Raw genomic sequence first — 25,341 nt, 5'->3', positions numbered from 1 at the left:
TCCAAATGTACATTCTCAGAAATTTATTCCCTAAATTAAGGTCTATGTTTGATACTTGTAGACTACTCTTGATCAGTAATGTCCCTTTTTTCAGTGCTAGTCTGTTTTTTATGTCCTTATTGCCCCGCCCGTCTAGGGCTATTTTGATTCCTAGGTAGTCTAATTCCTTTACATCATTAACTTCGTGACCATCGGTCCTAATGTTTCTGCTGCTTCTCATTACTTTCTTTTTTATTCGATTTACGCTCAGTCCATATTCTATACACGTCAAACTGTTCATTCCATTCATCACATCCTGTAATTCTTCTTCACCTTCACTGAAGATAGCAATGTCATCAACGAATCTTAGCACTGATATCCTTTCATCTTGAAATTTAATTCCACTCTTGAACGATTCTTTTTTTTTCGCCATTGCTGATTTGATGGGGCGAAAGACAAAACGGGCGAAAGACAACACGGGCGAAAGACAACATTCCTCTCTTACACCCGTTATAATCTGTGCAGTTTGTTCTTGGTCTTCCACTTTTATTGTTCCCTCTTGGTCCCTGTACATGCTGTATATTACTCGTCTTTCCATATGGTCTATGCCTATTTTCATCGGAATTTCGAACATTTTGCTCCACTTTCCATTTTTGAACGCTTTTTCCAAGTCGGCAAGCACTATGAACGTGTCTTGATTTTTATTTTCTTTCCATTATTAACCGCAACGTCACAACTGCCTCACTGGTGCCTGATCGTCATCTAACACATCCTCAATTTTCTTTTACATTCTTCTTTATATTATTCTTGTCATCTACTTGGTTGGCGAGCTATTAAGCTGATTGTGCGATAATTCTCGCACCTGTCAGCTCGTGAAGTCTTCGGAACTGTGTATATGATATTCTTCCGAAAGCCTGATGATTTATCGTCAGACTCATACATTCTAGACACCTACTTGAACAGTCGTTTTGTTGCCACTTTCTCCATTGATTTTAGAAATTCTGATGGAATTTTATCTTACCCTTCTGCCTTATTTGATCATAAGTCTTTCAAAGGTCTTTTAAATTCTGATTCTAATACTGGATTCCCTGTCTCTTCTACATCGACTCCTATTTCTGCTTCAATCACATCAGACAAGCCTCCCCCACATAGAGACCTCCATGTCCTCTTTCTAACTACCTGCTCTCTCCTCTGCATGTAACAGTGGAATTCCCACTGAACTCTTAATGTTACCACCATTGCTTTTAATTTCATCGAACGTTGTTTTTAGTTTTCTATAAACTGAGGCAATCCTTCCACAGTTTTTTCTCTTTCGATTTCTTCACATTTTTCATGCAGCCATTTGGCGTTAGCTTCCCCGCACTTCCTCTTTATTTTATTCCTAGTTAATTTGTATTTCTGTATTCCTGAACTCCCTTAAACATGAAACTTCCTGGCAGATTAAAATTGAGTGGCGGACCGAGACTCGAACTCGGAACCTTTCCTTTCGCGGGCAAGTGCTCTACCAACTGAACTACCCAAGCACGACTCACGCCCCGCCCTTACAGCTTTAATTCCGCCAGTACCTCGTCTCCTACCTTCCAAACTTCACTGAAGCTCTTCTGCGAACCTTGCAGAAGTGGCACTCCTGAAAGAAAGTATAGCTTCTGTGAAGTCTGAAAGGTAGGAGACGAGGTACTGCCGGAATTAAAGCTGTGAGGACGGTGTGTGAGTCGTGCTTGGGTAGCTCAGTTGGTAGAGCACTTGCCCGCGAAAGGCAAAGGTCCCGAGTTCGAGTCTCGGTCCGGCACACAGTTTTAATCTGCCAGGAAGTTTCATTTCAGTGCATACTCCGCTGTAGAATGAAAATTTCATTCCCTTAAACATTTTTGTACTTCCTTCTTTCATCAATCAACTGAAGTATTTCTTCTGTTACCCATGGTTTCTTCGCAGTCACCTTATTTGTACCTTTGTTTCCCTTGACAAATATTGCGATTGCCCTTTTTAGAGATGTCTATTCCTCTTCAATTGAACGGCCTACTGAGATATTCCTTATCATAGTTTGTATAGCAGTAGAGCACTGCAAGCGTATCTCTTCATTCTTTAGTACTTCCGTATCCCACTTCTTTATGACTAGTCTCTTAAACTTCATCGTACTCTTCATCACTACTGCATTGTGATCTGAGTCTATATCTGCTCCTGGGCACGCCTTACTATCCTGTATATGACTTCAGAGTCTCTACCTGATTATGATGTCATCTAACTGAAATCTTGCAGTATCTCCCGGCCTTTTCCAAGTATGCGTCGATATCTTGAGATTATTGAACAGAGTATACGCTATTACTAGCTAAAATTTACTGCGGTACTCAATTAGTCGTTTTCTTCTCTTATTCTTAATACCAAACTCGCACTCTCCCGTAACCTTTTCTTCTACTCCTTCCCCTGCAACCGCATTCAAGTCCGCCATGAGTATTAGATTTTCATCTTTCTTTACGTACTGAATTACTCATTCAATATCTCTTGAGCTTGCGACTTGGTATGTATATGGTATGTATACTCGAACTATCGTTGCCGGTTTTGGTTTGCTGTTGCTTCTGACAAGAACAACCCTATCACTGAACTGTTTACGCTAATACACTCTCTGCCCTGCCTTCCAATTCACAAGAATCCTATTCCCGTTACATCATTTTCTAGTGTTGTTGATATTACTCTATACTCATCTAGCCAGAAATCCTTATCTTCTTTCCGTTTCACTTCACTGACCCCCACTGTCTCTAGTGAGATTTTGCATATCCATTTGCAGATTTTCTATCTTCCCTATCATGTTCTGGCATTCCACGACCCGTCTCGTAGAACGTTACCTTTTAGTTAGTTATTCAATCGGATCTGGATTGGAAAAGTCGTTGACAGGTTTCCGGAGGGATGTTCCACTAGACATCTACGCGTAGCTTACGCAGTTCCGTAAATTACTGACCGGTGGGGCGTGGCTGCGGAGCTGGTGTCCAATTGCGTCGCAGATGTGTTCCACCTGGTTCAGATCAGACGAATTTGGTGGCCAAAACATCAATGTGGATTTATTTTCATGCTCCTCAAACCTCTGTATCTGGCCTTGTGACACAGACAAATATGCTTTTGAAAGATGATATTGCTGTCCAGAAAGACGCATCAAAGGATGCAGATGGCCCAGAATAATGTTCACAGTAGCTCACTGCTTCGGTTACTAACTTAAGTCCCATAGACGGCCAGGTGAATGTATCCCATAACAGAATACTGCCTACACGAGCCTACGTCCATGGCGTTTTGCATGTTTCGAGGAGTCGTTTGTTTGGATGACGGTGTACCCAGACACGACTTCAGATTTGCAAAATAACAAAAAACGTGATTCATCCGATGGGCGACACGTCTCCACTGGTCCGCAATACGCCGCGATGACGCCTGCTGCAGTCTGAATTGACAATGATGTTGAGTCAAGCCATAATACTCTGCCCTTTTCCAAAATGGCTTATGTCAGTAGATTTCCCCATTTAGGACCTGTATCGTCACTGGAATGATTCCCTATTCCTCTCTGTTCCGATTATGTACACAGCTATTCGCAGTACCTCTGGAGTTTCAAAATGCGACTGCTTGAAAACTATAAAATATACAGGACAATGACACATATCAACAGGTGAAATATGTTTCCAAGTTTCGATTCGATATACTGACTGTGACGTAGTTGCAGAGCGCATCACATTGGCGACAGACGTGTCAGAATATACAGACAAATCAACCGCTCTGTATTGTCGCCTGTAGATAGACAACCCAATCAACAGATTTCCAAGGCGCGCTGCTGACGTTCCACACGCCCATACGTATCACACACGTACTGATCTTCGCCGCGTCACCAACTGTGTCCATATTGAGCACCTGTAATGTGAGTTAAAAACTTAGAGCATCTCTCTCTCTGTTGATATGTGTCAGTTTTCTACACGTCTTGCAGTTTTCGCGCTGTCGTCTTCTGAAATCCCTGGCGTATTTAAACCCAGTCTTTGCTTACTGTGTGTTGTGCCTCTGACGCGCCAGGTGGCATTCATTCTCACTGTGGGCACTGGTGATGATACTTTGGACCATCATTATAGAATCATTTGTATATCAGATCACTTCTGTCTTTGCCACCACATCTACATGTTTCCGTTGCAGAAGGTCAGAACAACTGAAACAACATTTCTTTTTTGTATTTGTTCTTGTACCAGGTAGTTGCAAAAACTGTGTAGCATGGGGTTGACAGCTGCTGAAACAGCTGTGGCCGAGCGGTTCTAGGCGCTTCAGTCTGGAATCGCGCGACCGCTACGGTCGCAGGTTCGAATCCTGCCTCGGGCATGGATGCGTGTGATGTCCTTAGGTTAGTTAGGTGTAAGTAGTTCTAAGTTCTAGGGGACTGATGACCGCAGCAGTTAAGTCCCATAGTGCTCAGAGCCATTTGAACCATTTTGAATCTTCTTTTGAACGCACTTCCAATAAGTAAGCAACTATTTGTAACTATATAATTTTGAATTTGATGAAAAACATGTGAAACAAATATGAAAAGAGAGAGAACCAAGCTATGGAATGAGATGTAATGTATTCAGATGTGTAACAAGCGCCACTGCGAAACTCCACATCACTGGAGAATGCATAGTGTCATTCTTATCGACAGTTGAAGCCGCCTCCCAGAAACCGTACTTTACGTGGTAAGTTCTAATTTAGTTCTTTATATATGTTCATAATATGGCCAAACTCAGTTATGTTACGATGTAACACCTTAACCTTTCATAGTATCAGATTACTCCGAAGCATACTGAACTAAAGTAAGCAGCAGTCGCTGGGTGCAACCATATTGAATGAAAACCGTACTTGAAAACGATCATATTTTAAAGAAAGTAAGTTCTTCCATGGCCATTGCTATTTTCTGTCATCCCAGTATAATCCGTAATATACTGCTGCCTATTAAAATTGCAACACCATGAAGGTGGAATGCAAAAAATGTCAAACTGGTATGAACTGCGCTACATGCTTGGATATGGGAATGATAAACATTTCAATGCAGCTGCACGAAGCAGACAGGAGCAAACTCTGTCCGAATAATCATCATAAGGCCCAATGGTACCAACCGACCGCCGTGTCATCATCAGCTCATAGACGTCACTGGATTCGGATACAGAGGGACATGTGGTCAGCACACGGTTCTCCCGGTTCTTGCCAGCTTTCATGACCGAAGCCGCTACATTTCGATCCAGTTGCCTCGTATTTAGCCTCACAAGGGGTGAGTACACCCTGCTTCCAAACAGCGCTCGGCAGACGAGAATGGTCACCCACCCAGATGCTAACCAAGATAGGAGTGACGCCGTCTATAGTTTGTACACAAGGATAAATTACGCAGTAGGTTCCCCATTCAAAGAATGACATTTGAATGAGTTTGTCTGTGAGATAGTGTTACGCCTCCGGTAAGGATAAATGACTACCAGAAAATATCGGATTCAACAGAGGCAGGGTCATGATCTTAGTGAGGCTACAGGTAACTTCCTGCTGCTCATATTGGTCGGGAACTCACGACTGTCACGTGAATATAGAATCGATGGGTTCAGGAGGGCTATACTCATCGCCACACAGGATATTCACGGTCTCACGCGACTGACGCCCGAGAGGACGGTTGTAATGGCCAGTAGCGTACAAGACTGTTCCTTATCAATTGCCTATCATCGTATTTTTTTGTTTTCTCCTATAAATACGAACGAATTTTTGCGGAATAATCTTTCTATGTCCACTTTGCACAACATGGTTGTCAGGGCATCGACTGGCCAATTTGAAGCACACCTTCATGCAGAAAGTTTTGAACTCACTATTAAGCTACCGGTTTCGATATTACATTAAATCATCATCAGGCCCCTAGACAAAGTATATCGAATAAAATCCAGTTGTCTGTAGTCACTGTAGAAGGCCACAATAAAATAATCGGTATCTACAGATATGCTGTGTACTCTGAGGTTATTTATTTATCGTGTCAGAAGCAAATCTAAAAAAAAAAAAAAATATTAGATACATTACTACATACATACATACATTATGGTTTATAAATGAAACTAGTCAAGAATGAAATAAATGATTAGACACAGATTGTGTTGTCAAACATAAGGTGATTTTAATCTATACAGTGGATGCCCAAAAATTTTCAACGTCCAGTGCACTTTGTGTAGCGTTTACGAGGTCCTCCATGGCGCACACAGTTGGAGGTAACGTGCATTGTAGTAGATGTGTTGATGTCTGCACGGCAGCTCCGCAGTCACACTGGAGAGAGTCCACCTGGAAGCCTCACCTCTCCAGATTACTCTTGGATCTTGTGACAGAAGAATGCAGGCGGTTGAGTGATTTCCATGTGGACCATTTCTCTGTGTGGCCTGGGGGAAGAACTTCTTGTGGGATCAGCCACTCCTCCAGATGCTGGCATCTGACCTGCCATCTCTTCTTCCGGTGTTGATGTGGAGTGTCAGCGAGTGGTTCTGCACTGTGAAGGAAGCTCTTTCTAGACACAAGTCTTTGCTGTGCCGGCTGGTGGCCATGTAGTGGGTGGGCTTCGGATGTTAATGCCTTCTTCATTTCACTCCGTGCTGCTGTATCTCTTCGGATGGTCGGGGGGGCTATGCCGGATAAGCAGTACAGTTTTTCCACAGGTGTGGTTCTTAGACAACCCGTAGTGATACGACATGTCTCATTCAGAGCAACATCAACTTTCTTTGTATGTGTAGATCTGCACCATACTGGGCAAGCGTACTCAGCTGCAGAGTAGCAGAGGGCTAATGCGGATGTGCGCACTGTGTCTGGCTGTGCTCCCCATGTTTTTCCAGTCGGCTTCCTAACCACATTGTTCCTGGCAGCCACTTTTTGCTTTGTTTTTAAGCAGAGTTCCTTTTATGTAAGAGCACGGTCCAGAGTGACTCCGAGGTATTTTGGAGTATTGCAGTGTTCTAAAGAGGTTCCTTCCCAATCTATCTGCAAGGATCTACTAGCCTGTCTGTTTCGGAGGTGGAAAGCACAGGTCTGGGTCTTAGAAGGATTTGGTTTAAATTGATTGTCCCTGTAATAGGCAGTTAATTCTTTCAGAGCATCAGTTAGCTTCCGCTCCACCCTCTCAAAGCTGTGATCTTGTGCTGTGATTGCTCGATCATCTGCATATATGAAGCTTTGTGTTCCTTCTGGTAACGGCTGGTCATTAGTGTATATATTGAAGAGGGTGGGTGCCAGTACACTGCCCTGTGGCAACCCATTTTTCTGCTGCCTCCATCTGCTTCTTTGTCCTTGATATTCCACAAAATATCTTCGGTTCTGCAGAAGATTTCTAATTAGACAGGTTATTTTGTAGTCCTTGGTGAGGTTGTATAGCTTCAGCAACAAGAGTCTGTGGTTGACAGTGTCGTAGGCGGCTGAAAGATCTATAAACACCGCTCCTGTTATCTGCCGCCTTTGGAAGCCGTCCTCTATATGCTGTGTCAAATTCAACACCTGTGCTGTGCAGTTCTTCCCTTGTCTGAATCCTGCCTGTTGAGGGATCAGTAGTGATTCTATCATATCTGTAATTCTTTGGAGGATCAACCTTTCCAATACCTTATACAGGTGGCATAGGAGGGAGATTGGCCTATAGCTTTTGGGGTCATCCCGGTCTTTCCCTGGTTTATGTATAGCTATAATTTTTGCTTTCCGCCAAGATTTTGGTATCTTGCCGCTCTTGACACAGTTATTCATTAGCTCGAGTAGCCAGCACTTTGCGCCTGGACCAAAGTTCTTGATCTGTTTACTTCTTATGTCATCTACCCCTGCTGCTTTTCCGACTTTGCACTTATTTAGAGCCGAGTCGAGCTCATTCAAACTGCATGGTCGAGACAAAATGTTTCCCTCTTGTTCGGGCTCCCTTTCCAGGGTTCGTCTCCCGATTTTACTGGTATGGTCAGGTTTACCATTTTTCAAAAGCTGGTGTGCGATCTGGTCTGCCTTCACATTTGTATGCGTATTGGTTTGGGAGGGATCATTGTTAAGGTGTCGTAACAATCTCCAGGCCTTTTGACTACTTCTACTCATCTCACATTCTGTCATCAGTTTAATCCACTGTTCTCTCTTCGCCTCAGAGATTGAGGAGAGAGTATTTTGCGCAGCCAGATAAGTTTCCTCGCTATAAGGGTTTTCTTCATATAGTCGATAGTATCCGTCCAGCAGAGCAGCTGTTTCAGGTGTCACACCCTGCAGATACATTGTCCTACACCCTCTTGGTATTGATGCCCGGGAGCAATGTTTGACAGTTTGAACAAAGCTGTCATACTCTTCAGGAATAGGTCGCACAGACTTAATCTCCTTGTCCAGCATCTTAGCAAATTTTTTCCAATCAGCTTCCTTGAAATTGTATCTCCGTTTGAAATTCACCTCCTGTGGCCTTATTGCTGCAAGAACTTGACACAGTAGTGGCCTGTGTTGCGTCTTTGGTATGGGCGAGCACACTGATTTGGAGCAGAGCTGTGTGATGTCTTCACTCACAACGAGGAGGTCAGGGTTAAATCCACGTTGCCACCTGCCACTGTTGAAGGAAGGGGGTAGCTTGCTGTCATGTATAAGAGAGAACTGGCAGCATTCAGCCCAGGAGAGGACTGCCTCCCCATTTTCGTCATCTTCAGAGTATCCCCACAAATGACTATGGCTGTTAAAGTCACCGATTACTACAGACGTCTTGCTGTTATGGAAGTTCCTGGGTGGTGTGAAGGAAAAAGCAGCCGAAGGGGGCTTATACACAGAGGTAACCACGCAGTTACTCAGCTCCACTGAGATGACTTCGATGTTATTTTCTACGGTGCAGTGAGCACTGATTATCTGAAGCCCTGGTCTTACAAATATAGCACTTCCATACTGAGAGTGCGGTGTTTCTGCAGCTAGTTTCATGCCCGGTATTTTTGGTCGTCTCTGTCGCTCATCTCTATACGTCTCTTGTATACACAGGACGTCGCATTTTTTGTCACGGCATAGGTTGGATAACTGATGTTCTTTGGCTGATCATATGCCTTCAATATTTATAGATATGATAGTTAAAGGTGGCTCTGATAAGAACCGTTTATTTACTCGCACGTTTGTTTGCTTCTGGTGTGAGAGAATCAGCCGTCTAGGTATACCTAGACGACCAGGGGACGCCCGGATGTGTAAGGCTTAGTTGTCAAGACACACGCTTCGTGGAGGCTTCTCTCATGTTCCCCTACTCTGAGGCGACAAAAACCATAGGATACCTCCTAATATGGTGTCGGATCTCCTTTTGGTCAGCTTAGTGCAACAACTCGACGTGGCATAGGCTCAACAAGTCGTTGGAAGACCCCTGCAAAAATACTGAACCATGTTGCCTCTATGGGCAATAGCCGCTAAAGGGCTGGAGGTGCAGGATTTTATGTAGGAACTGACTTCTCGAGTATGTCCCAAACGTGTTCGATGGGATTCATGTCGGGCGATCTGGGTGGTCAAATCATTCGCTCCAATTGTCCAGAATCTTTTTCGAACCAACCGCGAACCATAATGAGATTTTCACTATGCAGCGGAGTGTGCGCTGATATGAAACTTCCTGGCAGATTAAAACTGTGTGCCTGACCGAGACTCTGACTCGGGACCTTTGCCTTTCGCGGGCTAGTGCTCTACCATCTGAGCTACCCAAGCACGACTCACGCCCCGTCCTCACAGCTTTACTTCTGCCAGTACCTCGTCTCCTACCTTCCAAACTCTACAGGAACTCTCCTGCGAACCTTGCAAAAAGAAGCACTCCTCAGCGCACATTCCGCTGCAGAGTGAAACTCTCATTCTGGAAACATCCCCCAGGTTGTGGCTAAGCCATGTCTCCGCAGTATCCTTTCTTTCAGTATTCTCGGCACACTCTTGACACTGTGGATCTCGGGATATTGACTTCCCTAGCGATTTCCGAAATGGAATGTCCTCTGCGTCTAGCTCCAAATACCATTCGGCTTCAAGGTCTGTTAAGTCCTGTCGTGCGGCCAAAATCACGTCAGAAACCCTTTGACATGGATCACCTGAGTCCAAATGAGAGCTCCACCAATGCACTGCACTTTTACAACTTTTGCACGCGATACTATCGCAATATATACACGTGCATGTCACTGTCCCATGACTTCCATCACTTCCATGTATTCCTTATTAAGTGACGAATATTTCACGAAACTGCAATATCGTTACTGCTTGCAACGTTTGGGCACTCGCATGATTTCTTCTGAGCACGTAATTCGTACCCACCTCGGCCCGAATCGATAGTTTTCGTGCTGCGCAAATTCGTCACCGTCACCGTACTCTGAGTAAAGGAAACGTTCGTGTCGACTCGGTGGTTTTCATATTTTTCCAGTTTCTTATTCGCAACGTGGCAAGTCATTAGTGACATGGAGTACTGAGTACAGTTTGTCACTCGGCATGTGTTGTTTCCCTCATGCAATTCGTGCCCGACACCCAGTTCGTTTCATATGCTACATTTTCCGCCGAACGCAGTCTTACCGGAGCTTCGGATAGCCTACAGCGTTAAACGGGGTTTAAACAAGGTTACGGCTAGTGCTAGGATCGAGGATACTGCCGTCCCGCGACCGTACAGTTCACGGCAAGTGCAGAATTCGGTGCCTTAAGTAACTTCTGCAAGCACTTGCTGAGATGTTTACATTACAACAAAAACGTGCGTAGGTTTGCTTCTGCAAGTCAATTTCAAGATCTCGCTGCAAGTACTGCAGCGGAGTCTGCATTGATACGGAACTTCTGGGCAGATTAAAACTGTGTGGCGGACCGAGACTCGAACTCGGGACCTTGTCTTTCTCGGGCAAGTGCTCTACCATCTCAGCAACCCAGGCACAACTTACAATCCCTCCTCACAGCTTCAATAATGCCAGTATCTCGTCTCTAACTTTCCAAACTTCACAGAAGCTCTTCCGCGAACCTTGCTGAACTAGCACTCCTGGAGGAAAGGATATTGCGGAGACATGGCTTAGCCACAGCCTGGGGGATGTTTCCAGAATGAGATTTTCACTCTGCAGCGGAATGTGCTCTGATATGAAACTTCCTGGTACACAGTTTTAATCAGCCAGGAAGTTTAATATCAGCGCACACTCCGCTGCAGAGTGAAAATCTCATTCTGGAAACATCCCCCAGGCTGTGGCTAAGCCATGTCTCCGCAATATCCTTTCTTCCAGGAGTGCTAGTTCAGCAAGGTTCGCGGAAGAGCTTCTCTGAAGTTTGGAAAGTAGAAGAGGAGGTTGTTAGTCGTACTTGGGTTGCTCAGATGGTAGAGCACTTGCCCGCGAAAGGCAAAGGTCCCGAGTTCGAGTCTCGGTCCGTGCACGCAGTTTTAATCTGCCAGGAAGTTTCACTTGCAGAAGTGTTTTTCCGCTAGAGTTTCGTCGTTAGATAGGCAAGTGGAAGTTTACACTGTAATGGCTAAAAACCAGAGCAGCCGCCAGTGTTGTTGCATTATTATTATCGAAGTAAAATCTCCATTAAAAACAAAAAACTAAGAAAAGAAAAAAGTATATCTGGAAAATGGATACAGAAGGATACACATTTAAGTTATGAAGAAACACTACTGAATATACCAAAATAAGAGAACTTCAATCAGATTAAAAACTAACTGAGAATTTCGTATGCAAGTTTCGAAAATTTCATGTCTGTCGTACAATAAAATATTCGAAAACAGGACACACTAATGCTGCAAGCTGTGTAACCGAGTTATCACCTTTTAATTACTCTTCCATTTTATTACTTTTTATTACTTTTGTTACAAATTAACTCATTCAAATGGCTCTAATCACTATGGGACTTAACATCTGAGGTCATCAGCCCCCTAGACTTCGAACTGGAGACAGATCTGGTGATCGAATAGACCAAGGCAACATGCTGACACTGTGTAGAGCTTGTTGGGCGAGCGTTATTCTGTTGAAAAACAACCCCTCTAGTGATGTTCGTGAATGGCAGCACTACATGTCGGATCACCAGACTGACGTACAGTTTTGCAGTCAGGGTGTGTGGGATAAACACGAGAGTGCTCTTGCTGTCGCACAACATAGCACCCCAGACCGTAACTCCAAGTGCAGGTCCAGCGTGTCTGGATTGCAGACAGGTTGGTTGCAGGTCCTCAACTGGCCTGCTTCTAATGAACACACGGCCATCATTGGCACTGCGACAGAACCAGCTTCCGTCAGAAAACGCAACATACCACCACCCTGCCTTCCAATGAGCTCTCACTTGACAGCACTGAACTCACAAATGATGGTTATGTGGGGTCAGTGGAATGCATACTACAAGGCGCCTGTCTCGGAACTGTTACTGAAGTAACCGATCTGTGTCACTGCGGAACCAACTATTACTCAAATTGCTGCTGCAGATGCAGTACGGAGCCATACGCCCAACACGATGGTTTCTCCTCCCGGTCGTGCCATTTGTATGTCAGGATGCCGATTTCTTGCAACTGTACATTCTCCTGACCACTGCTGCCAGCAATCATGTACCGTAGACTGGCTACACTCCAACCAAGCCTTTCTGCAATATCGCGGAAGGAAGATCCAGTTTCTCTTAGCCGTATTACACAATATCGTTCAAAGTCAAAGGCATTCTTGACTAACATCAGCTCGCCAAGTCCTATTTCAAATGCAACTAACGCTCACGACCGTTACAACGTGTATTTAAAGCAAACCCGATTTACATCCTCAAAGTGGGGCTACTAGCGACTGGATGGAAATTTGGATAGACATCATATTTCAGATGTAGAAACACGCCTACCAACCTCCTAGTGAACGAGAGAACGAAGACAAACCTTTAAATGTGGATAGTAACATGTTTCAAAGGTAGTTCAAATATCTTGGGGCAATACTCAGTGAAAGGAATGAGATGGGCGAGGAAATAATTTCAAGAACTTAAACTGGAAACAGGCAAAGGTTTGCACTCGGAAAGCTTATAGTTCGAGGTCCATAAAGACTACGATGTGCAGGACAGTAACAGAAGATTCGTGTTTGTATATTCATCTTCTACGGGAAGCTGCAAGACGGCTGGTCAGTATGAGAGGTTTGATGGTACCGTCCTCAGCTGTATGTTTTTAATTTCTTTATTCAGTGCAACCAGTTTCGGTCCAGCGATCTTTGGACCAGTGAGGAACAGAAAAGACTGGAGAAAAAGGAAAAACCTCGGACTACAGGTGTTGTAAAAATCGCTGGATATTGTGACGGTGATTGAAGAGAGGAGACTGGTGTAGGCACATAATGCCTCAAAGACTGGTCACCAAGCATGGAGAAAGACATCAGAGGTAACAGATCAACGCGAAGAGCACGTCTGAGATGGACTGACGGCATCAGAGAAGATCTGGATCGAAAAAGATGCAGGAGGCCGAAGACTGAGTGTGGTTTGTGTGGCCAGCCTAGTAAGTAAGTCTGTATTCCGTACTGTCGAGACATATATCCGTTAGAAAATATTCGTTACTCGTTACTTTCATTACAGGCATTAAACATAAATAGTTTTTTGCTAACCTATCAAAGTTGTGGACAACGCCGTACTAGTGAATGCTCCATCTGTGTGGGTTCTCTTTCCTGAACAGATTTCTCGCCCCTGCTTGCTGATGAACAGTCATCATAGCCTTACTGGAATTAATGGTAAAAGCAGAAGTTACAAGATTTAAGCTCATCAAATGGTTCAAATGGCTCTGAGCACTAGGGGACTTCACATCTACGGTCATCAGTCCCCTAGAACTTAAAACTACTTAAACCTAACTAACCTAAGGACATCACACAACACCCAGTCATCACGAGGCAGAGAACATCCCTGACCCCGCCGGGAATCGAACCCGGGAACCCGGGAGTGGGAACCGAGAACGCTACCACACGACCACGAGCTGCGGACTTTTAAGCTCATCAAAATAATTCCAAGTTAAATCGCCAAGTTACTGCAACGCGTAATCCACTACTGCCGACACGGCAATTCTATCGTAAGGGCGTGTGTCCACTAGCAAGTAAACTTCCGCAAGTCGGTTGTAGAAACTACTTCTGCACGTTCTTTGACGCGAAAACACTCCCAGCAAGTCGACTTCAGCAAGTTTCGTCAACTTGCAGAAGTAACTTCCGCAAGTCAGTGGAAACAATTTCTTGCATCTTGTTGCAAGTACTTACCGAAATTGACAGTTCCTGCAAGTTTTTCTCAAACTTGCAGAATCAAAAGGAGAATAGCACAAAGACAGATGGACAGAAGCAAATGTAGCATTGGAACCCCTATGCGTAAATAATTGGCCACCGTCAGCCAAGAAAGTGCGAAATGAATTGCTGATTAATTTCTTTCACCAGAAGTGGAAGCAGAATGACAGTAGACACATCTTAAAATTTTTGAGTAAACATAAACGTCTTATGAAAAGTACTATTTGCAAAAATCGAATAGTAATTAAAAGGCGATCTCTTGGTGATAAAGCTCGTAGCTTTTTTCTGTTCTGTTTTCGAATGCGTTACATTTGTGATAAATGTAATAAATAGTATTTCCAAAATCAAGCATTAATTAAAAGGCCATCCCGTGGTAATATACGCAGCTTGCAATATTTTTGTGTCTTGTTTTTGAATGCGTTAGGCTGAGCGGTTCTAGGCGCTTCAGTCCGGAACCGCGCTGCTGCTACGGTTGCAGGTTCAAATCCTGCCGCGGGCATGGATGTGTGTGATGTCCTTAGGTTAGTTAGGTTTAAGTAGTTTGAAGTCTAGGGGACTGATGACCTCAGATGTTAAGTCCCATAGTGATTAGAGCCATCTGAATGAGTTAATTTGTAACAAAAATAATAAAAAGTAATAAAATCGAAGAGTAATTAAAAGGTGATAACTCGGTTACACAGCTTGCAGCATTAGTGTGTCCTGTTTTCGAATATTTTATTGTACGACAGACATGAAATTTTCGAAACTTGCATACGAAATTCTCAGTTAGTTTTTAATCTGATTGAAGTTCTCTTCTTTTGGTATATTCAGTAGTGTTTCTTCATGACTTAAATATGTACCCTTCTGTATTCATTTCGATGCTGAGACGACAACTCCAGCGTCATCCACAAACAGCATTAACCGTTCCTATATTGAGCGACCAAGTGCAACAGGCACGGGAGTCCATCCAACAAACTGACGTCCAGCACCTGTACAACACAATGTATGCACATTTGAATGCTTGCAGTTAACGTTTTGACGGTTACACCGGCTATTAATGTACCAGTATTTCGTCTTTACAGTCGTTTATTTAGCGCTTCCGTTAATCTGTTATCTTGCAATATTAAATACTTAAATATATTACCTAGACAAATGTATTCCTGAAATTTGCTTACTCTACGTCAACGATGTTTTGGTGTTACGATTTTTTTCCGTCAGTGGTATCTCTTCTACTGCAAGCTCTTTACAAATATTGGGAGGTAATAATATGGACCAAACCAAGAAAAAAGTCCACAAATATGGTCTCTAAAATGAATATCTTAAGAGATATGAGAACTTGTTCAGTAGAAGTTCCACAGGAGCGAAGAGAACAACTGTTTGCAGCTCTTATGGTGTGCACTTCAGACCCCATGTGTAGCCGTCATTCTTTCTTCTTGTGGTCCATACAACGACATAAGTTTGTCGGTGAAATTATGGTTCTCTCTGTACATAAAAGAGTTTGTGAATAACATCGGAAGCTCCATGGGGCTGTTAGCAAATGACTCGGTTTTCTATAATAAGACAGCAATGTCAGGAGCGGCACGAAGACCGGTGGAGGATTGATGGATGAATCGTACAGGGACTGTCAGTTGACCAAGCATGTATAGCAAAAGAAATTCACCGTACTATAATAATACCTTAGGTAACGAATTGCTGTAAACAGTAATTACCTTAAAATATCTCGGGAGTAACCATCCGGTGCCACCTTACGTAACACAAATAGTAAGAATAGCAGATGCCAGACGTATTCACAGGAAGAATATTAAGGAAATGTATTCTTCACGGAAAATGTGGCTTACAAAACACTTGTTCGACCGTTTCTTGAGTATTGCTCATCAATCTGAGACCCAACTGGGTAGGACTGGTGGGAGAGAGATAGAGACAAGATTCTGCGACGAGCGACGCGTTTCGTCGCGGGGTGGTTTACTCGGTGCAAACTCTGGTGGCAGATGCTGCAAGAGAGGCGTTATGCATCACAGAGAGGTTAGCCATTGAAATTCCGAGAGAGTATGATCCGGGAAGAGTCGACAACTTGCTACTTTCTGCCACAAACGTCTCCAGAAATGACTGCAACGAGAAAATTCGTGAAATTAGAGCTAATTCCGATGACTACCGACAGTTATTTGTTGCATGCACCATTAGTGAATGGAACAGGGAAGGGGGGATCAGACGTCAGTACCAGAAGTATCCTCCGTTGTGTGGTTCAAAAATGGCTCTGAGCACTATGGGACTTAACATATATGGTCATCAGTCCCCTAGTACTTAGAAGTACTTAAACCTAACTAACCTAAGGACAACACACAACACCCAGTCATCACGAGGCAGAGAAACGTTGTGTGGCTTGTGTAGTATAGATGTACAGGGTGTCTCAAACCTTTTGCGTCAGATTGAAATAGGTGATAGTGGGTATACAACGCATTATATTGAGATAGGGAACCAATGGTCGGAAATGCATTTTTATTGTTTTATAGACATACACAGCGTACACCGCATAACAACAACGTAGCTCATAGTTATTGTTCAAAGTGATGACAGCCGGTTTCAGTGCATGCACGGCAACGGCGCATGTAGTTCTGCCGCACTCTCCCAAAAACCCATGGCGTCTTTTGTACCAGGGGACAGGCAGCTTGGATCCTAACAAACAAGTCTTCATCCGTTTCTACGGGGGATTCATTCACCTATGTCTTGACGTAACCCCAGAGGAAAAAGTCCAGAGCTGTGAGATGCGGCGATCGCGTTGGCCATAGGTCGGGAACCCTCCCCCCCTCCACCCCTTACAATCCAACGATGCGGGTACGTGTTGTTCAGGTACTAGCGAACATTAACATCATCGAGGTGGGTTGGTGCACCGTCGTGTTGAAACCACATCCTTTCGCAGACGACAACGGGTACAGTCTCCGAGAACTGTGGCAGAACACCAATTAACGTCGACCAGTCAAATGGAGAGAGGCAGCAAACGATGTCCTATTGTCATGTGGTGTACGCTACCTAAGCCCATAACACAATAAATAAGCATTTCCGACCTAGGTTCGAATGTGGACCCACTGTCACATGTCTCAGTTTGACTCAAAAGGTTTGAGACACCCTGTAGAAATAGAAGTAGAGTGTGAAATCTATAATGCATCTACATCTACATCTACATAATTACTCTGCAATTCACATTTAAGTGCTTGGCAGAGGGTTCACCGAACCACAATCATACTATCTCTCTACGATGCCACTCCCGAACAGCGCGCGGGAAAAACGAACACCTAAACCTCTCTGTTCGAGCTCTGATTTCTCTTATTTTATTTTGATGGTTGTTCCTACCTATGATGGTTGGGCTCAACAAAATATTTTCGCATTCGGAAGAGAAAGTTGGGGACTGAAATTTCGTAAATTGATCTCGCCGCGACGAAAAACGTCTTTGCTTTAATGAGTTCCATCCCAACTCGCGTATCATATCTGCCACACTCTCTCCCCTATTACGTGATAATACAAAACGAGCTGCCCTTTTTTGCACCCTTTCGATATCCTCCGTCAATCCCACCTGGTAAGGATCCCACACCGCGCAGCAATATTCTAACAGAGGACGAACGAGTGTAGTGTAAGCTGTCTCTTTAGTGGACTTGTTGCATCTTCTAAGTGTCCTGCCAATGAAACGCAACCTTTGGCTCGCCTTCCCCACAATGTTATCTATGTGGTCTTTCCAACTGAAGTTGTTCGTAATTTTTACACCCAGGTACTTAGTTGAATTGACAGCCTTGAGAATTGTACTATTTATCGAATAATCGAATTCCAGCGCATTTCTTTTGGAACTCACGTGGGTCACTTCACACTTTTCGTTATTTAGCGTCAACTGCCACCTGCCACACCATATAGCAATCTTTTCTAAATCGCTTTGCAACTGATACTGGTCTTCGGATGACCTTACTAAACGGTAAATTACAGCATCATCTGCGAACAACCTAAGAGAACTGCCCAGATTGTCACTCAGGTCATTTATATAGATCAGGAACAGCAGAGGTCCCAGAACGCTTCCCTGGGGAACACCTGATATCACTTCAGTTTTACTCGATGATTTGCCGTCTATTACTACGAACTGCGACCTTCCTGACAGGAAATCACGAATCCAGTCGCGCAACTGAGACGATACCCCATAGGCCCACAGCTTGATTAGAAGTCGCTTGTGAGGAACGGTGTCAAAAGCTTTCCGGAAATCTAGAAACACTGAATCAACTTGCGATCCCCTGTCGATAGCGGCCATTACTTCGTGCGAATAAAGAGCTAGCTGCGTTGTACAAGAACGATGTTTTCTGAAACCATGTTGATTACGTATCAATAGATCGTTCCCTTCCAGGTGATTAATGATGTTTGAAAACAGTATATGCTCCAAAACCCTACTGCAAACCGATGTCAATGATATAGGTCTGTAGTTCGATGTGTTACTCCTACTACCCTTCTTAAACACTGGTGCGACCTGCACAATTTTCCGATCTGTAGGTACAGATCTATCGGTGAGCGAGTGGTTGTATATGATTGCTAAGTAAGGAGCTATTGTATCAGGGTAATCTGAAAGGAACCTAATCGGTATGCGTTTATAAAACTGGACATCAAGTGAAAATCACAGCGACGTAATAGACAGGTATCGAACAAACTGAGAGACAGTACAGGCCATATATAAGTGATGCTCGAGGCACTTAAATGTTCAACTTAGGAAGTAACGGGATATAATTCTCGCTAAAGCCTGTTGAGTAGGTCTAGAGAAACCGTGTTTGTCGAAGACTGTGCGACTGTTCTGCTGCCATTACCTTGCATAGAAGTGACGAGAATACGATAAGAGAGATTAGGGCGTATGTAGAGGTATGAGACTGCTATTCTCCCCTGGACCAACACGCGAATGAAATACGACAAAGAACTTCACAGTGGCTTGCGGAGTATATGTCTTAATACAGACGTAGAAGGAAAGATTCGCGAATGTCACACAGGCCGATTATGTAATAGTATGCACGTGTTACTAGTTTTGTGGCAGTGTGAGGAGCTGCCTCGCAGCACAGAGGCGGAACTGTCGGGTAGGTAATACGCTGGAAGATATACGGGAGTTCCCGGAGGAGCGAAGAGCGCACACGGGCAGCACCGGCAGCGTTGCGCCAGCCCGGCGTGACGGGCTTTACGACTCGGCAGTAGCGGCTTTATGCGCGCTCCACGTGCCGGCCGCCACGTGCCCGAGGCGCTGGCTTCCGCGGCTCCCGTGTGTCGCAGCCTGGCACCGGCTGCAGGTGCTCTTCACTCCGCGCGGGTTACCAATGCCTGTGCACGCCCAAGCCACATAACGTGCAATTGAGTGACACTCGACTAGACCGAAGCTGCGTTCTTTAGTTGCCACTGGCCATTACGCGTACAAACCATCCCAACACACTGCGTGCCAATTAACATTTCTGTACTCGGCCACACGAGCGTACTGGCTTTCTAACGGCAGCCGCACGGCGTCTTCCGCTGAGACTCAACGTCGTGAGGAAGGAAAGCGGAAGGCCGAGTCTCGAGTTAAATGCCGAGTTGGTAACAAAAAAAAGAGTAATTACATGTTCGAAGCACGGGGCTTCATCTTGCGAATAATGAGGAGGGAGGAGGGCAGTAGTTCTTATATGCAGAATCAGGACCAAAGAGAACATTTTTTGAAAATCCCTGTATATGAACCCAAGTTTTTTGGTTTTCGTTTCCCTCATTTAAAAATTTCTCTGTATCTGTGAACAAATTTTCATTTAATTAAAGAAGTAATTTGTTTCAATTAAAATGTAGTATTAAAAAAGAAGATTCTAAAGTCCAATCATATTTAATAACATGAACCAAACGATCTTTATTTCCTTTTTACCTCAATAAGTAAAATTTAATCCAACAATTTTCTCTAATTTATCATCTTCTGAAAAGATTTCAGTATAATGATCTGGAAGTGTAATTTTATGTTTATCATCTAAAAGTAAATAAAAACTTTTTACCCTTATTTAGTTATTGAAATTTCAGCTTTTCATAGATTGTAAGATCTATTAATTTTCAATTCTGATAGTTTAGTGAACACTATAACTATAACTATTAAGTTCATGTATTAGGTTTTTAATGAAGTCATTCATGTTCATTTGTTTTGCTTTTATTTTTATAAAAATTTGTACTTTCAAATTTTTTGTAATGGAAAGTTTTAAAAGTTAGAAATTAAAAACATTAAAAAGGTTTGTAAAATATTTAAATTTTTGAAAGTAGATTTTTTTCAGTTTTTATCTTCTCCATCTATTTGAAAATGTTTCTAAAGAAAATGTAAGAATGAAAAATAACACTTTTAAAACTTTTTAAATTTTTTATTCTTTTAATAATTAAAAATTTTCAGTTAAAACTCTATATTCTGAATCATAAATTAAAGTGTCTTCTCCACACATAGTTATATATGAAGCTGTATCATATGGTATATTTTTTTTAAAAATGCACATAATTTCATAGTTGTTTTTTTGAGTAGTTAAAATATTCATTGTCATATTTATTACAAAGACAAGATAATATGAATAAAAGTTAATGGATTTATACTTACATTGTTATTTAATTGTGTTATTCTTTTAAAATCTCTAAAAGCATTGTTAGCTTTTAAAAAGTGATTGGGTGATCAAGATTCCATAATTCTTGAGGAAAAACTTAATTTCTTCTGTTTTTACACAGATGTTTTGTAATTTAATATGATCAAATAAAGACGAATCATTCAAGTCATTTTTTCGATTACTTTGGAAAACAATGGAAATAACATAAGACATATCAAAGCCAACAGAATTAAACCATGAATAAAATCTAGTTCAAAACCTCTTTTTCCATTTAATATAGCAAATTCAGCTATTTGTAGTTCAAGAAAGAAATTGGAATTCTCGGATTTTTTAGGCTTTCTTGTTCTAGTTCAAGTGAATATTTAGCTTCAAATTATTAACAGGAATATAAATTTCCGTACTTTTACAACAATTTTATATTCTTTTGAAAGTGTACTATTATCATTTTCAGTAGTTTATCGAAGATAGAATGTTCGTGATCTTTTCTTGAACTCTAAGAGAAAATTACTGTTAAATCTCCTTCCCAAATTATTTCCTTAAAATCCTTAAAAATCTACCAAATAATTCAAATGGATACAGTGCTTTATTTTGTTTGTTTTTGATTTTATTATTGTTAAGAATACGTCCTTCCATAGTAAATTAATTTGATAGAGATGAAGTTAACGGAATAAGATTTGATGAAGAAAGACATGGATGTTCCATTCTAGATAAAAGAGTTTCCTCTTTAATTACAGTAATGTCAAACAATTTTAAAACATAATTTCCAATTAGTTTAATATTCGATCTATCTTCATGGGCTGAAAAATTGGTTCCATACATGTGAATAACATCAAACATCATATAAAGATTTACACAATTAGGATCAATCCATCCACTGCCAAAATTAGTGTTAATTTCTGTTTATTTTTAAGGAAGATTGAAATTATTTTTGTTTTATCTTTAAGAGGAAATGAGTAAAACTGATAAATCTCGATTTTGTGATTGATTTATTAAGAAAAAATTATTAAATGATTTTTAAAATTACTGTTACACAAGCACCACTGAAGTCAATCAAATTATCATTTTCATCAGTGATAGTAATCATTAACTTTTGAATACTATCAAAATTGGAATACTTATACAATTTGGTTCATAAATTAAGGGTTTTTTCGATCGAATAACCTTTTCTAAATTTTTCAAATTATCTTGACTGACAGAAATTTCTATTGTTTCTTCATATGTATATAATGTATTATTTCTGTGTAGTATTTGTAGTTAAAAAGTTGAATAACAACTAGTGAAACACATTTTGGTTTCTTTCATTGGAACAGCTGATCTTTCTTTAAGAGCAGATGAACTGAAATAATCTAATGATTTATATTAATATAAATTATTAGATACAGAACAGACTGGGAACCAAAAACAAGAACTGCTTAAAAAATAAGAAAATAAATATGGTAAACTTTTACCAAATTCTATTCGATGTTCAGTAATAGGACTGAGTGGTTATGAGTACCGCAGGGAAGCATGATAGGACCTTTATTGTTTACAATATACATAAATGACTTAGTTGACAACATCGGTAGCTCCGTCAGGCTATTTGCAGATGACACGGTTGTCTACAAGAAAGTAGCAACATCAGAAGACTCGTATGTAGTCCAGGAGGACCTGCAGAGGATTAATGCATGGTGCGACAGCTGGCAGCTTTCCCTAAACGTAGATAAATGTAATATAATGCGCATACATAGGGGCAGAAATCCATTCCAGTACGATTATGCCATAGGTGGTAAATCATTGGAAGCGGTAACGACCGTAAAATACTTAGGAGTTACTATCCGGAGCGATCTGAAGTGGAATGATCACATAAAACAAATAGTGGGAAAAGCAGGCGCCAGGTTGAGATTCATAGGAAGAATTCTAAGAAAATGTGACTCATCGACGAAACAAGTAGCTTACAAAACGCTTGTTCGTCCGATTCTTGAGTATTGCTCATCAGTATGGGACCCTTACCAGGTTGGATTAATAGAAGAGATAGACATGATCCAGCGAAAAGCAGCGCGATTCGTCATGGGGACATTTAGTCAGCGCGAGAGCGTTACGGAGATGCTGAACAAGCTCCAGTGGCGGACACTTCAAGAAAGGCGTTACGCAATACGGAGAGGTTTATTATCGAAATTACGAGAGAGCACATTCCGGGAAGAGATGGGCAACATTTTACTACCGCCCACATATATCTCGCGTAATGATCACAACGAAAAGATCCGAGAAATTAGAGCAAATACGGAGACTTACAAGCAGTCGTTCTTCCCACGCACAATTCGTGAATGGAACAGGGAAGAGGGGATCAGATAGTGGTACAATAAGTACCCTCCGCCACACACCGCAAGGTGGCTCGCGGAGTATAGATGTAGATGTAGATGTAGATGTACTGACTAATAATTATATCCTAGCTACAGGATGGTTAAATTGAAAAAAAATCATTTTTACATTTTTTATAAAAGTTTAGATCAACCAAACTAAGAATTTATAAAATGACATAGAAAAATTGAAGATAAAATTAATGAAAAAATTACTACATTTATTGAAAATAATGATGAAATTATTCTATTACATTAATGTGACAATAATTCAGCTGTAGTTTTTGATGATTTCATTCTTGAGAGTCAAGATATGGGTAGAGAATATTTTACTAGCGGTACACATAAAGGAAAAGATTATTCTTATTTACCTCAAACTCATTCAAAAATACCAAAACATTTAGTTCGAGAAAATCTAAATTTTTAAATATCTTCAGACAAGATGACCCAAATTTAAATCATATTTATCATGAATTTGTTGGTGGTGATCTAAAATTTAAGGATCTTAAAGAAATGAGAAATAAATGGAATAAAGATGAATTTGGTTCTATTACAACTGATATGACAGGAAAAACTATTTAGGCTAAATACAGCAAATGGATTAAGAATTTTTAAACATAAACGTTACACATAGAAATGTTGAACATGAATTTTAAACATAAAGTGATGAACATACACAATGACCGTAAAAGTCGAAAATAAAATAAAAATGTTTTCAAAATATGGCCTACAAGTTGTTAAAAGGCTAAATGAAATAGAAAGATAAAAGAAATGATAAAACAAGAGTTTAAAAAATGGAAAAACAACCCTGAACAGCCTATGAAAAATTTAAAGCAGAAGATCAATCAATTATTAAAGCAGTTGTTCAGTTAAACAAGGAAGCAAATGTTTAGATGACAATGTTTTGAAAGATTGAAGAAAATGGAGGAGTTGAAAAGTAAATGGTTCCTTACACCCAAAATTATTTAGGAGAATTTAATGATATTCTAACAATTAAGCAATAAGATGGCGATAAAAGAGATTATATGTTAAGTGAATCAGAACTAAATAATTTGTTAGAGAATTATGAAAAAGAAAGAAAGTAAAAAATGAAGAAGAATCATCAAATGGTAAGAAAATAAATATTGGTGGAAGGATGTCACAGTATGTTATTAATAGTGAATATAAGGTTTTTGGATTAAGACCAGTTGTTCAACTCAAATATGTTTGTAACTAACCAGTAAAATGTTGGCAATAAAGAATATGAAGCTACAGATTAATTTATGAATCTTTTAACTAAACAACAAATTACTGTAGATGATTTAGGTAACGAATTTGGCTCTCTTTATTTATAAAATTATGCTAGAATTTTATTCATCTCAGATGCTGTATACTCTGATTATAATTCAAATAAAATAAAATCAGGTAAAGTAAATGAATATAATAAATCGATAAATAATTGAAACTTCCTGGCAGATTAAAACTGTGTGCCCGAACGAGACTTTACAGAAGCTGTCCTGTGAAGGAGAGCTTCTGTAAAGTTTGAAAGGTAGGAGATGAGGTACTGGCAGAAGTAAAGCTGTGAGTACCGGGCGTGAGTCGTGCTTCGGTAGCTCAGTTGGTAGAGCACTTGCCCACGAAAGGCAAAGGTCCTGAGTTCGAGTCTCGGTCGGGCACACAGTTTTAATCTGCCAGGAAGTTTCATATCAGTGCACACTCCGCTGCAGAGTGAAAATCTCATTCTTGATAAAACATTGTTAAGAATATTTTCCTAGGTTTCAGAAACAAATCTTAATGATTCATTTGAATATGTTCATTAGGCTCAGTAAAAAAAGGTTCAGAAAAATCAGTCAAACATTTTGATGAATGAAGTTCATCAATTAATTGATAGATTAACAGCTATCTTTGGCGAAGGATTAGGTGGAAATCAAATTGTTATAACGGAAAAGTCAGAATAACAAAAATGTTTTCTAATAAATTTAATGATTTTATAGTTAACAACCCAAAAGGAAATCCATATTTTGTTAGAAATTTGAATAATTTACCACTTTCATTTTGGGAAAGTGGATATCAAAAAGTGCAGTTAATAATGCTATTAAAAATTTACCTTTTTGAAGTGTATTTACTTGGTTATAATTGGTGTAGCCCTGGGACTAAAGTAAATGAAAGAATAGCATGTGGAGATAAAGGAATAAAACCACTAACTGAAGCATGTAAAAAAATGTTACTTTTTATAGAGATAATAAAGAAATCGAAAAAAGAACATGAATCTGCTAATAGAATTCGATTAGCTGC

Source organism: Schistocerca americana, chromosome 1 (genome assembly GCF_021461395.2).
Source record: "Schistocerca americana isolate TAMUIC-IGC-003095 chromosome 1, iqSchAmer2.1, whole genome shotgun sequence".
NCBI classification, from domain to species: Eukaryota; Metazoa; Arthropoda; class Insecta; order Orthoptera; family Acrididae; genus Schistocerca; species Schistocerca americana.
Note: the sequence above shows the minus strand (reverse complement) of the source record.